This window comes from Hippocampus guttulatus, chromosome 15, assembly GCF_054856545.1.
Source record: "Hippocampus guttulatus isolate MCC_2025c chromosome 15, RoL_Hgut_1.0, whole genome shotgun sequence".
In the NCBI taxonomy this organism is placed as follows: domain Eukaryota; kingdom Metazoa; phylum Chordata; class Actinopteri; order Syngnathiformes; family Syngnathidae; genus Hippocampus; species Hippocampus guttulatus.
This window is the reverse complement of record NC_141275.1, coordinates 15203264-15215434: the sequence shown is the minus strand read 5'-3', so window position 1 is coordinate 15215434 and position 12171 is coordinate 15203264. Positions and strand designations below refer to the sequence as shown.

The window sequence follows — 12171 nt, the reverse complement described above, 5'->3', positions numbered from 1 at the left end:
GCCAGTCTTCTTTTTGTTTCAACCGCATCTTGACAGACACTTTGGAAAGTCTTTAAATCGTGTGTTTTGGGAGGGGGGGGGCGATTAAGACTCTCAAAAATATTTGATACGGTCTCTATCACTGATTTTTACCCAGAGCAGGAAGGTCTGTCATGGGCTCACCGTACCCCCCCCCCCCCCCAAAAAAAAAGCTGGACTCCCCGAAGCCGGCATTCAGCCAAAGGCCCCGTTATGCTCTCGAAATACACGGCCGGCCGCAAATTCCTCTGCTACGACGTGAACGCGTCCTCATTCCCGCTTTTGTTTACCAAGACCCGCCTATCCTTTGTCGGCCCCGCCTCCTCCCGTGTCGTACGGCATCGCGCGGGAGCGCAAAAAGAACACAAAAGGACAAAAACAAAAGAGGCTTTTAACAGGATTAGAACGAGCGGGATTAGAGCAAAACGTTGTGTGTGTTAGTGGGCAGGGAGACGTACGGAGAAAGCGATAAAGAGGGCGGATGGGGGGGGGGACAGAGGAGGGAAGGTTTACCTGCTCCAAGTAGACGGGGCTCCGACGGCGCTCCCTTGATATGGAAATGCGCTTGGGCGGCGATGAATGTTTGATGACTGCCAAGCCCCGACGTGCTGCGAGCGCCAACAAAGCATGAAAGAGACATTGCAAGCGCAGGCACAGGCGCGGCCGCGGCGGCCAAAAAGCGGCAGATACACAAACACGCTGGGACACTTCAACGGGTGGCGTCATCACCGAGTGCTTTCGGGGGAGGATACCTCGGGTCTCTTCGGGCCGTTTGGCGGCATGCGTTCTTGCGGCGCCGCTCCGCAAATCAACACCGCGACTGGTTTCCATGAAGTCCCCACAAAGGCGGAGTGTGTGTCCAATCCATTGTCCCAAACTTGTGAGTCTGTCCCTCTGGAACCGGGGGCTCTTCAAGTTTTTCCACGTGGTCTCCTGGTCAAAGTCTTCCAGGGTTTTGGTGAAACTTGACAAGTGTATTATCGCCTTCATCCTGCGGTTCGGCCTCCTCGCTGTTCCGCGATTGCATCGACACGATCACACCCTCGTTCTCGACAGCTGCTTGTGGTAAAACGCGTTGGGGCTGGCAAGAGTTGGGCCGCATTTCTTGCGGAATATGTTTGAGCTCCCAGACGACTCCTCAGATCGATTCCGTTTGTCCGCCGAGGTGCTTCTGGTTTTCGTTCTTTGTCGCATCATCTGTTCTTCATCCTTGAATTGAGCGCTTGGTTTTTTTTTGTTTTTAATCATTTATGTTCTGCGTTAAGACTACACGCAACGTGTGAGTTCCCGATCCTGTTTCCCAGCAAAAGTCCCGAGCATGACAGTTCATCACCCCCCCCCGCCCCTCGCCCCCATTTGTCATTTGATTTACGACCTGAAAGTCTTTCTAAAATGCCGCCACAGTCTCTTATCATCTCAATCACGGCGCTCTAATCGGCTCTCCTATCTAAATTGCATTTTCTTCCCCCCCCGTCCTCCTGCAATCCGACTATTCCTCGTTCGTCGGCACAAAACAATCTGCCATCCCCCGCCGAGGCGGTTTCCTCGCCGACTGCTTGCAAACTTCACTCTTTGGCTGTGGCACAGCGGGTCGTTTTGAGCTCGCCGCACGCCGGAAAGATTTTCCGGGGCTTGCAGCCGCAGGACGACCAACTAAGTGTTTTCCCGTCTTAAAAGTCCGCCCTCGGCTAGGCTGCCGCGTTATTGCTTTGCGCGCTCGTCGCCGCCGTGCCGTTTTAGCATCAGGCTTGAAGATGACGAAAACGAAATGATGTTTTCTGCTTTTGTCGGCGTGTTTTATCGATACGCCGGATGTGTATTATACGCTGTACTGCTTTTATGCTCGGTGTATTTTGCAAATTGAAGACATGAAAATACAACTAAAGGCGCATTTCCAAATATTAATCTGCTCATTAGAACTTTAATTCAGCACCAACTTTTTAATTAAGAGAACGAGCCCGGGTAGAGTTTTTGCTCCCTCTTCGCAATCATGAAGCGCAGTTTCTTTGAATCACAGCACAAAAGTGAACATACCGTTCATGAGTTTATTATACTTTCTATCTTATGAATATTAGGCTTTTTAATGGCCCCTTTGGCTTTTTATTTCTTCTGAAGTGTGTCTCATTGATTTTTTTTTTTTTTTGTTGTTGCTCCACAGAAAAAAGGAACTGAACCGGGTTTTGGAAAAAGTCCGCCGTCCCAATTCCCCCAACATCTCGCACTTTGAATCAAGCTCATTATCCGCGAGTGAAGAAGTGGACCGAGGCGGCGCGGGCGGCTCGCGCTCAACTTTTTCCCCTCATTCGATTCACGTCGGAAGGTAAAGTGGAAGTTTGGTCCGGGTTCGGATATCAAAACGAGCTCATTAAGCTGCGCGGGGGAGACGTGCTGTTAATGAGGAGCCTCCTTTGAAAATGTAAAAAAAAAAAAAAAGGCTAGGACGGTTGTCAAAAATTCTGAAGCCACGCCCCCTAGATGTAGACAACCAATCACAGCACAGGCACAAAACGCAAATACTTCGAGGATGAATTGGAATTTTTTTGTGACGGAGTTTTGTGGAGGGGTTTTTCCCCCCCCCCAGAATAAAGATAAGCAGTTAAAATCAGAAAACAATGGCATGCAGCCGTTAGCCCGCGAAGCAAAATGCTCAAGTCACGCTACCAACCTTCGTGATGGCAAGTCAGCGTAGGTTTGGCATAAATGTGACATCGGCTAGCCATGTTAGCCACAAGACGGAAACTAGAAAATGTGCATTTGCTCCAGGCAAGGTCCCCTCAAATAAGGCATCATCTTGTGCCCTGGATTCTGCACCTGCTCAATGCAACCTCTCCCCCCAAAAAGACCAGACTTGTTGGTCAAAATCATAATAATGAGGCCATCAGCTTAACCGGTTAAGAAAACGAGGCTAGCTACGAGCTGCCGGAGTTTTTTTTTTTTTTTTTTTGCGGACTTCTGTTCTTCGTTCTTTGTCTGCAGTGGGCAGAAAACCAATTAACCCAGCGGCACCGCGATGCAGCGCTGAGTGGCGTGACAAAAAAAAAAAAAATCCCGCCGTGCCAAACATTGTAGCGCCTCTCATTTCAGCAGCGACAAGGACACGGGAGTCAGTGAGGGGTGAGGATGGAGACCTTTTGTTCTTGGTTGGCTAGGAGACAAGTTGACCAAGATTAGAAAGCCCCGCTCGCCGAAGACATGTGCAACCCCCCCCCCCCCCCCCCACAAAATTAATGAACTGGGTTACTTAGTTTGGGGTTTTTTCTAAGCCCGTGGGCACATGCACCCCCTTTTTTCGAGGCAAAAGATCATCAAACTGATGCCATGCCCCCCCCCCCCCCCAAAAGCTCCATTCAATTAGCATTGCTTTTTTTGAGGGTCCTGTCATTATAGACTTGTCTACAAAATTTTGCGGCGATTGGTAAAATAAGTGTCAGGTGCAGATTTATTTTATTTTATTTTTTACTTTACTGGAGGAAGCGAGGCGGACTGTTGGGGACCCTCAAAACGTCTGGTTCCCCCCACACCCCCCAAATAAAACCCCAAACAAAACAAAAACCAGAATGAGCAATGTAATCATCCATCATCTTCCGAATCTTTCCCATTTGTTGCTCTTCACTCACTCGTCCCCGCTTGCAATTTAGTGCCACCTTCTCAGACCCCCCCCCCCCCCCCCACCCCCCAAAGGCCCTTTTCTGGCAGGGGGTGGGAAGGTGAGAAAAAGTGAGCGCAATCAATTGGGCGCATTTGAAACGTCAAGTGACAGCAGAGCTTCCGAAGATATAAAAGTGGGCGATTACGCAGAGCCAAACGACAGACGGATTGGATAGAACATAAACAAGATGGGAGACGCGCAAGACCGCGGGCGTGACCGCGCGTCGCTCAAACGTCATTTGCTGGTAACAGACGTCCCAAAAGGCATTTCGGGAGGGAGCGAAACGGTTTGGACGTTGTGCGCAAATGGGGAACGGAAGCGAGATGGCGGCCAGCCAATCTGATGAAAAGCCCTTGCGGCGACAAAAAATTGCCCGTAAATCCCCCCCCCCCCATTTGACATTCACCGGTGATCGATGGGACTTCTTATCATGGCGCTGAATCGAGCGAAATGTCACATCTTTTGGGGCAGCGGAGAAAAAAAAATAAATAAAAAATCAACGGACGCTGCGAGTCGACCTTTTTGTTTACCGCCTTTCAAGGAAGTTATGAGTTGTGTGTAAGCGCCTGCCGTCGCTTTGATTGATGTCAGCGGGAGCGCGGCGTTTTGAGAGGCCTTATCAAACACCGGCGCCATCTGTATCTGCATGACCTCCACGGAGGCGCTCGGGAGGAAAAGGGGGGGGGGGGGATTCATTATTGGAGTGGCGGAAATCACATTTGGAGTGAGGACAGCAGCAACGGACAAAGGATTTGTGCGAAGTCCGCCATAAAAGGACTTCCAAGGAGTGCATTCTAAGCGCCGTTTATATATCCCAAGACCGTTGCGACCGTGCAAGTATAGAACCCAAACCCAAAAAAATAAAACGCCACAAGTCGATCTGCCGGTTCTCATTCATCTCCCAGTTGCTCGGCTTGTCCAAATTCATCTTGTTTTCCTCACAAGAGTCGCAGGGGGGTGGGGGAGGGGGGGGGGGGTTGTGCCGGAGCCTATCCCAGCTGTCTTTGGGCGGTAGGCGGGGGACACCCTGAACCGCTTGCCAGCCGATCGCAGGGCACGCACAGACGAACGAGCATCCGCGCTCACACTCGCAGCTCGGGACGATTTCGAATGTTCAATCAGCCTGCCGTGCATGTTTTTTGGAACGTGGGAAGAAACCGGAGCACCCGGAGAAAAGCCGCGCAGGCACGGGGAGAACGTGCAAACTCCACACGGGAAAGCCGGAGCAGAAAATTGAAACCCGCGACCTCTCCACTGTGATCTCGACGCGCTAACCGCTCAGTTTTGTTTTCCTTTTTTTTTTTTTAAAAATCCATAGAAGAGACCAAAGAAATCTGCGGTCCAACAAACCGATTGGCTATTGGCCGTCGCTTTCAGACCTCGGTGGCAAACGCCGTTGAGTTGAAGGAGCGATTTGAACGTGATTAGTCCTCAGCTGGGGACACGCACAAGAAAAGTACACGGCGGCACCTTGAAGGAGTGCGTCACCGCCACGCCAGACTTCAAAGATACGCTTGATACTTGACCTTTAGAGCTCGTACCGTCACCTTTTGGCCCGCGGTCCGATGGGATTGATTAGGAGGCGACTGCAGCTTTGAGAGGAAAGAAGAAGGAAATGCCCGGCGTATGGCAAAAAAAAAAAAACGCATCCAATCTCCCGTCTTAAGGAAGGCTCGCTCCTGATGTCTGGCTTGGCCGTGGCTAATGATGGCGCTTTAGTTAGGTGAGGAAAAAAGAAAAAAAAAAAAAGAAAGAGAGCTCGGGCAAAAGCATCCAAGCGGAGGTTGGGGTGAGCTGAGCTTAACAAGTTGGCCTTTCCCGATGTCTGGCCGGCCGTGGCTAATGACGAGCGTTTAAGGAAATAATGGTGAGGTGCGCGACGCCGGCGGCGGCGGCGGTGGCGGCGGCTCGTTACACGCCACCGTCCTCCCCCTGCGGCTCACTTTCCCGAGTTTGATGTTTTTTGTGTACAAACTGGCTAGAAAGTTCAACTCGCTTGTCAACATTTCCTCCTATCGTCAAAATCTTCTCCGGAGAGGCAGCCGCTAAAAGCAGGAAAACGCACCCAATCTCGGTTGATGGATTTGCGCAGGGGAGAATCATTACGGCAAAATTGAAACGCAATCGTGTCAGATTAGAGCGCAAATGGCCTTGTGGGCTTTTTTTTTGGTCCCCCCCGCCCCCGTTGTCAGACAAATCCGCGGTGCAATCAAGTTTGTGCCAAAACGACGGCCGGATGAATTGGGCTCCCAGAAACAAACGCCAACGTTGTCGAGATCATTAGACGAGACTTTGCGTCATTCGCTCTCGACTTGTCCGACTTTCTCGTCTTGCATGAACTCAAGGAGCGGGTGGGAAAAGTTCCCTGCGACGGGAACGCGGGCCCAGACTTGAAAGACTGAAAGCCTGAAGGTGGAGGACACCGTTGGCTCGGACCTTTGTGTGATCGGTGATCGACTCGGATCGAAGCTGAATTGAGAACTCGATTAAAGTAAGCTACTTTATGCAAGTTTTGTTAGCTTAAGCAGATTTTGGTTCAGACGCTGGGACCGACGGGCCGAAAGGTGACCGTTCGCCCATAAACGTTACGACAAAAACGACGGAGACGATAAAACAACCTCTTGAGTTACACCGGCTTGCTTCCAAATAAGAGAAACGCTCGTGATAAGAAGGCGATAGTGGTCTTGTAGTTACAACGTGGATGCTAACGACCAAGCGCATCCCTCGGCTCGCGGCCAAGCCCCGCCGCGACTAACCCATAAAAAAACGTTAACGCGGTTTCGTAATTGCCCATATTAAGAGCTGAAAGTGGAACTCGAACACAGCACAAATCACGTTAACACTCGGCCATTTAACGTGGTCTGGCGCCGCGGGTTTAGCGCGCGCCGCCCGCTAGCTAAGGCCCGCTTCTGTTCTCCTGGCGTCGCGGATCTGTTTCACGTGGGGGGGGCCCCGCCGGGTACAAGGTGGCGTTTATGCACGCGTGCCATTTGTATGCGCCGCCGGCGAGCAGCAAATGAATCCAAATGACTGCCGCGCGCTCCCACCGCGCACATCCCGTAATTACTCCTCTCGAAAGTGGCCCCGTTATGAACGGCGGCCCGCCATTTCTCAAATCATAAGACTCGGTGAAATGTCAAGTTTTGTTTTGTTTTTCTTTTTTTTTATCTCGCCGAGTGGTCATTTCTCTTTAATCGGATTTAATTTTGGAGCCGCGCGAAACGTCGTCTCGTTATCGCCTACGATCAACTGAAAGGTCGCCGGAACGCGGCGGTATTGACGGCGTCGTGTCTCGCAGCAACAACAATGACGCAACATTGACGTCGCCAATCAAAGAAGACAGAAATCAAGTCGCGGTTTCTCGAATTGAAGTTGTCGATTTCTTGCTCGTCCGCGTGACTCATTCCCACGAACCTCAGCCGACAAACGATGTTTAAAAAGACTTTGGAACGAGGTAATTATTCTCAACGCCCTCACGCAGGCAACCATAAAGGAGGGCTGGACAAAGCGCTGGCGGGAGAAATTTGAAGCGGCCAGTAAAGGCATATTATTGCTCTTTAATAGCTTTTCCTCAGGGGCGGGGGAGCGAAGCGTCCATGTAATATCCCGCAAATGGAAGGGGGGAAAAAAAGCGATAAGGTTGGTCCTTTGTAGCGTTGGCGCATTCGCGTCATTTGGCGCCGCCTTCGCCGAGGCGCGTCGCGTTCAATTAGTGCTCGAATAGTTTGTTGGGCTATAAAGGGAAAATACCGTCTGGGAAACAAACGGACGATACGTGAAATCGGGACTTTGAAATGTGAACGTCGCAGGGGTGGAGCCTACCCCCAGCTGTCTTCGGGTAGTTGGCGGGGGACACCCTGAACCGCTTGCCAGCCCAATCGCAGGGCACACAGAGACGAACAAACCATCCGCGTTCACGTTCACACCGAGGGACAATTTCGAGCAGTTTCAATTCAGCGTGTTATCTTTTCTTTTTTTAAACCCCCCCCCCCCCCCCCCCCCCCCCAGCATTATTGGTGGCCTTGGTGAAGATAACCTCATTACTTTTTTTTTTTCCCCCGAGGCTCATCTTCACCAAGGGTGCCAATAACTCCGGAGGGCAAGAAATTGTATTTATATCTTTGCTACGTCTTATCTCGCGCCGTTGCAAAAATTCATAACCGTCTTTCCGGTGAGAAACGATCTTTCAAACAAGGGGCAAAAGAGCACAAATTCGATCATACCGCAGGGATTGAGCGCGGCGGAGCAGCTCCGTTTGGATTTGACTGCATGCACAGACGTGATTTTCTGCAAACCCCGCCGACATCTTTCAATTTTTAAGAGGCTCCAACGAAACTGCAGGTCACCATGAACACAGAATAGGAAACAATTGAGGGCGAACTGCACGGACGTTATGATGGCGCTCATCTGGGAGTATTCACGGTGGTGCACCACAAGGCTCTGTACTATTTCCTCGCGTTTTTAATTTTTTTTTTTATCTTAGTTTATCTGAAAACGGCGGCTTCCAGTCCAAAGTTGTCCTGCTGTCTTCAAAAGCAAACCTCAGTCGCCTCAAACCGACTCAAAAGTCACTTTTAGTGAAATAGCTTATTCCCTTCAAAAGTTTTTTGGGTAATCGTAAGTCATCTCTTTTTGCCGTCCTACATCGCTAATAAAGAAAACATTACAAAGCTCCGAAATCGAAATGATTTTGCACTCGTTTATCTACATCACTGCTGGGATGGATTCCTACTTCGCCGCCAACAGCATAAAAGATTTCGTCTTTTAAGTTTACTCTCACCAAATCTTAACAGTTGATTCTTTTGCTTTAAACGCGCAGATCATTCTTTTCATGGTGCATCAATTTGAAAACCAACCTTGGAAGTTTGCTGACTGTTTTTTTTTTTTTTTAAATGCATTTGCATTTTTACTCATTCAATACCAAGGACGATTTTTCATGTCTTTATGTCTGACCCGTCGCAGCTGAGATTTTGAACTCCGAACCTCTCAGCTGGAAGGCGGATGCGCTCAATTTTGATCCTTATGCCAGTATGCCGGGCAATCAAAGAAGAGCCACTGGAATGCTTTTGGAAAGCTGAGATTCAGACCCACAACATGAGAACAGCCCCGAGTCACTCTGTGTGTGTTGCCTGCAACAGTGCCATCTGGGGGGAAAAAAAAAATATATATATATATAAAGAAATAAATCTTGCCGGATGTTCCACTATTTTGGGATTTAAGCCTTCCAAACTTTCTTAATATATGCCGGGCAATGTCAGAAGACCTCTCGGGAAAGTCAGCAAAGCCTATTTAGACTTGAAATTATGAAGTCCTGTGAGGCTTCGTGTGAGCCTTCTGGAATTGCTGATATGTTTGGGGAAGCATTTGTCAGATGGAGCGATCTCACACACACACACACACACACACACACACACACAAACACGCGCAGCAATATGCAGGCTCACAGGCGGACATATTTTCCAAACCACTCCGGAGCTGAGCGAAGCCACAACTGCCGGCGGCCACCGCAGGTACACACCAACTACCGCATATAAAAAGCCCCCCCCCCCCGCGATTTCTTTTCTCCTCGCCGTCCGCTCGGAGTCTATTCTGAATATACACCTGGGGAAATGCGAAGAGGAAATTAGGAGCCGCGCGGCAGGGTCGCGGGCGCACTTTATGATCGATCCCCGCGTCCTCCCCCCTCTTCAATCCCGGCGATAATATTACGCTCGTCCTTCCGATTTATGATGCGAGATGGCCGAGTCAGGCGTTTGACTTCCGACTGATTACGCTTCCTACTCGGAGGGCTCGTGAGCATTGGTCACGCCGGCGGCCCTGCCAGGACACGTGACGAATGGCCGTTTCCAGTGGATCGGTGTCGAAAGCCCGTTCGACAAGTCTCCGGGGGCTGCGTGAATTAATACGCGTAAACGTCGGCTAATCCCGATTTTCAATTTCTCTGCGGATTAGAGGACGGGCCTGCGTGCTCAAGGATGTAAACTGGACGAGAATGATGAGAATATCTCCAGCTCCATCGAGGCTCTCGGAAGGGCGCCTTTTTGAGGATTTTCAAATTAAAAGTTCGCTCTTAAGGGTGTCTGATCGAGCAAAGTTTTTTTTTCCCCCTGCGGAGAAGCGCCGCAGAGGAGAAAGAAAGAAAAAAGAAAAACGTTCCGACCACAACGAGGCAACCTTTGGATGTATGACGAGCCGTGAGAACGTGGGCTCGCAAACACCGCGCGCGCGTGTTGTCGCAGCCACTTTCGCCGAGCGCATCGATTGCGCCATCTGACGCGATCCGACCTGAATCAACGCCCGCGTTGGAGGCGTCGACCCCGACGGAGTGAAATCTGCGCACGTGTTCATCTCCGTGAGGAAAAACGTCGAGATAAAAATGTCAAGGGCGACTGCGTTTGGTGCTACAATTGGTAAATAAGGCGCCGAGTGCGAGATTCAATTTTAAAACGGTATTCAAAGAAACGCCAACAAAAGCGGCGCACGGGAAGGTTAATTACCGAATTCAATCGGCGGTGCTGCCACTGAGCAAACTCTGCAGCGTTTCCAGTAAGTGCGACAAATTGTGTTGATTCTACTCTTGACAGCGCGTTTGTCAGGGGGGAAAACGGATGAATGCAAACTTGCACGCAAGGAGACGGGGCTTGCAAAATTTGTTGAGTTTTCCCGACATGATAGGGCCCCTAAAAAGCGGATTTATTCAGGGCGCATTTCGATAAATTCGCTCACCCAAAATGGCAGCTTCAAACCAAAACGGCCAAATTCCTGATCAATCTCTGATTTGGGTGCTTTGAGACTTTTTGCGCAAAAAAAGAAAAAAAGTCACTCTTAATTAAAAAATACGCAAATATAGAAAAAAATTGTATTTGTCTCCGGTGAAAAGTAAAGCGCAATTCAGAATATTTCAGTGAGTCGCCTATAATTGGTTGAAGATCCATCAAAAGGCTGATTATTAATTTGCGAGCGTTTTTCTGGTTTGTTTGAAAAGAATAAATAGGACATGAGTAGGGCTGCCTCGCAAACAAGTCCTGTAATCCATAAATTTGACATGGCGAGTTTGAAAGTGCTCATTACTCCGCCGGCTTCTTCCAATGCGTCCGTGTAATGATCACACCCGCATACGGCAGCCTTTAATTAAGGCGGCTCTGTCATCTGTGGGAACACTCAAGGTTATTTTGACAAGATGTTCCAAACACTTTGTCGAAGAAAAAAAAAAATCAATCGTACCCTATGTGCGTATGTACATTTTTTATTTTTTTAAAGGCTCATTAAAAACTCTTAGCCTGCTGCTGTTTTCTCGCCATGAGCGCGTGATTGTGTTGCTTGTTCGTTATTTTTTTTTCCCTTTGATAGCGGGGGGCTAATAGGCAATCTATTCTGTCTCGCGCCACCCTCGGATGACCGAACAGCAGCGATAACAAGACTCTTGAGGGGCGCATGGGAGGCGAGATGGACCGGTCCGAACCAAAGACGGAGGGAAGCTTTGGGCCAGAAACACACAAGCGGGGGAAACACAAGTTCAAAACCCCACTAATCAAAGTTTGGGTTGGAATAGAAGGCTGTATTCATCTTACCGTTGGGAAAACCACGGCTGTGGACCAAGCGAGGATGGTGATCAGTCGCTACGCTGTCTCCGTTCTCTTTTATCCTATAAGTTGAATCAGAGATGTCAGTGGACTTGTTTTACTCTGCACTTTACATATAAATGTGTGTGTGTGTATATATATATATATATACACTGTATAGATAGATAGACAGATAGATACATAGATAGATAGATAGATAGAGATAGCTCCATGGATAGCTAGCTAACTAGACAACTAGCTAGCTAGCTATCCATCCATCCACCAGCTGTCTATCTAGCAGGATCTAGATGGATAGATAGATCGATTGTAGCTAGCTGTTGCCTAGCTAATAGCCAGTTACTGGTCGTACAAACGAGTAATAGCACACAACAACGGAGAAGGGATCGCGTTCGCGTCAAGGGGCTAATCGATGCCGTCGAACTCAAACGAATTCTCAACATAATTCACTTGCTGTGGCAACGTTACAAGGAGCCGCACCACACCGCCGCTCGTTTAATGCAACGCCGGCCAAGTCTGTGGGCCCAGAGGCATCATAATTCCAGGTGGAGGTCAGTGGATTTACTCCTGGGTGTGATTGTTTTTCCGCACACACTAATACACACAGACACACGGCACAGCCTTGCCTCATGATGCCAAATTTCTGTCTGGCTTTGAAGCGGATAAGAAATATAGGAAGCAATGCCTCCCCTGGAGCTCAACTTCTCATCTCTTTTGACTTTGTGCTGAGGCATGAACTTTTCGTCTTCTTTTTCCGAGACAATTCCTCAGGCTCTCAGACAACGCAAACATCAGTCTGAGCTGATTAATTACGCCCGGCGGGCAAGAAAGGGCTCATAATAATACAACTCCGACTACTAAAAAAAAAAAAAAAAAAAAGCATAGAGCTTGCTGAGAGAGATCCCCTTGACCCAAACTCTCACG

General features: G+C 49.3%; 1 protein-coding gene across 4 annotated transcripts in view; it reads right to left on the bottom strand.

Moving 5' to 3' along the window:
- LOC147194149 (polypeptide N-acetylgalactosaminyltransferase 10-like) overlaps positions 1–11343 on the bottom strand; it is a 55211-nt gene extending 43868 nt beyond the window's left edge. For 2 of the 4 annotated variants that reach the window (XR_015103016.1, XM_086130505.1), the window contains exon 1: positions 11239–11343. The gene's annotated coding sequence lies outside the window, so the exon portion shown is untranslated. Of the gene's footprint in view, positions 1–531; positions 3107–11238 lie in introns of those variants that run through there. The other 2 variants (XR_015103017.1, XR_015103018.1) reach the window with 1 other exon arrangement.
- Between the last annotated feature and the right edge of the window lie 828 nt (positions 11344–12171).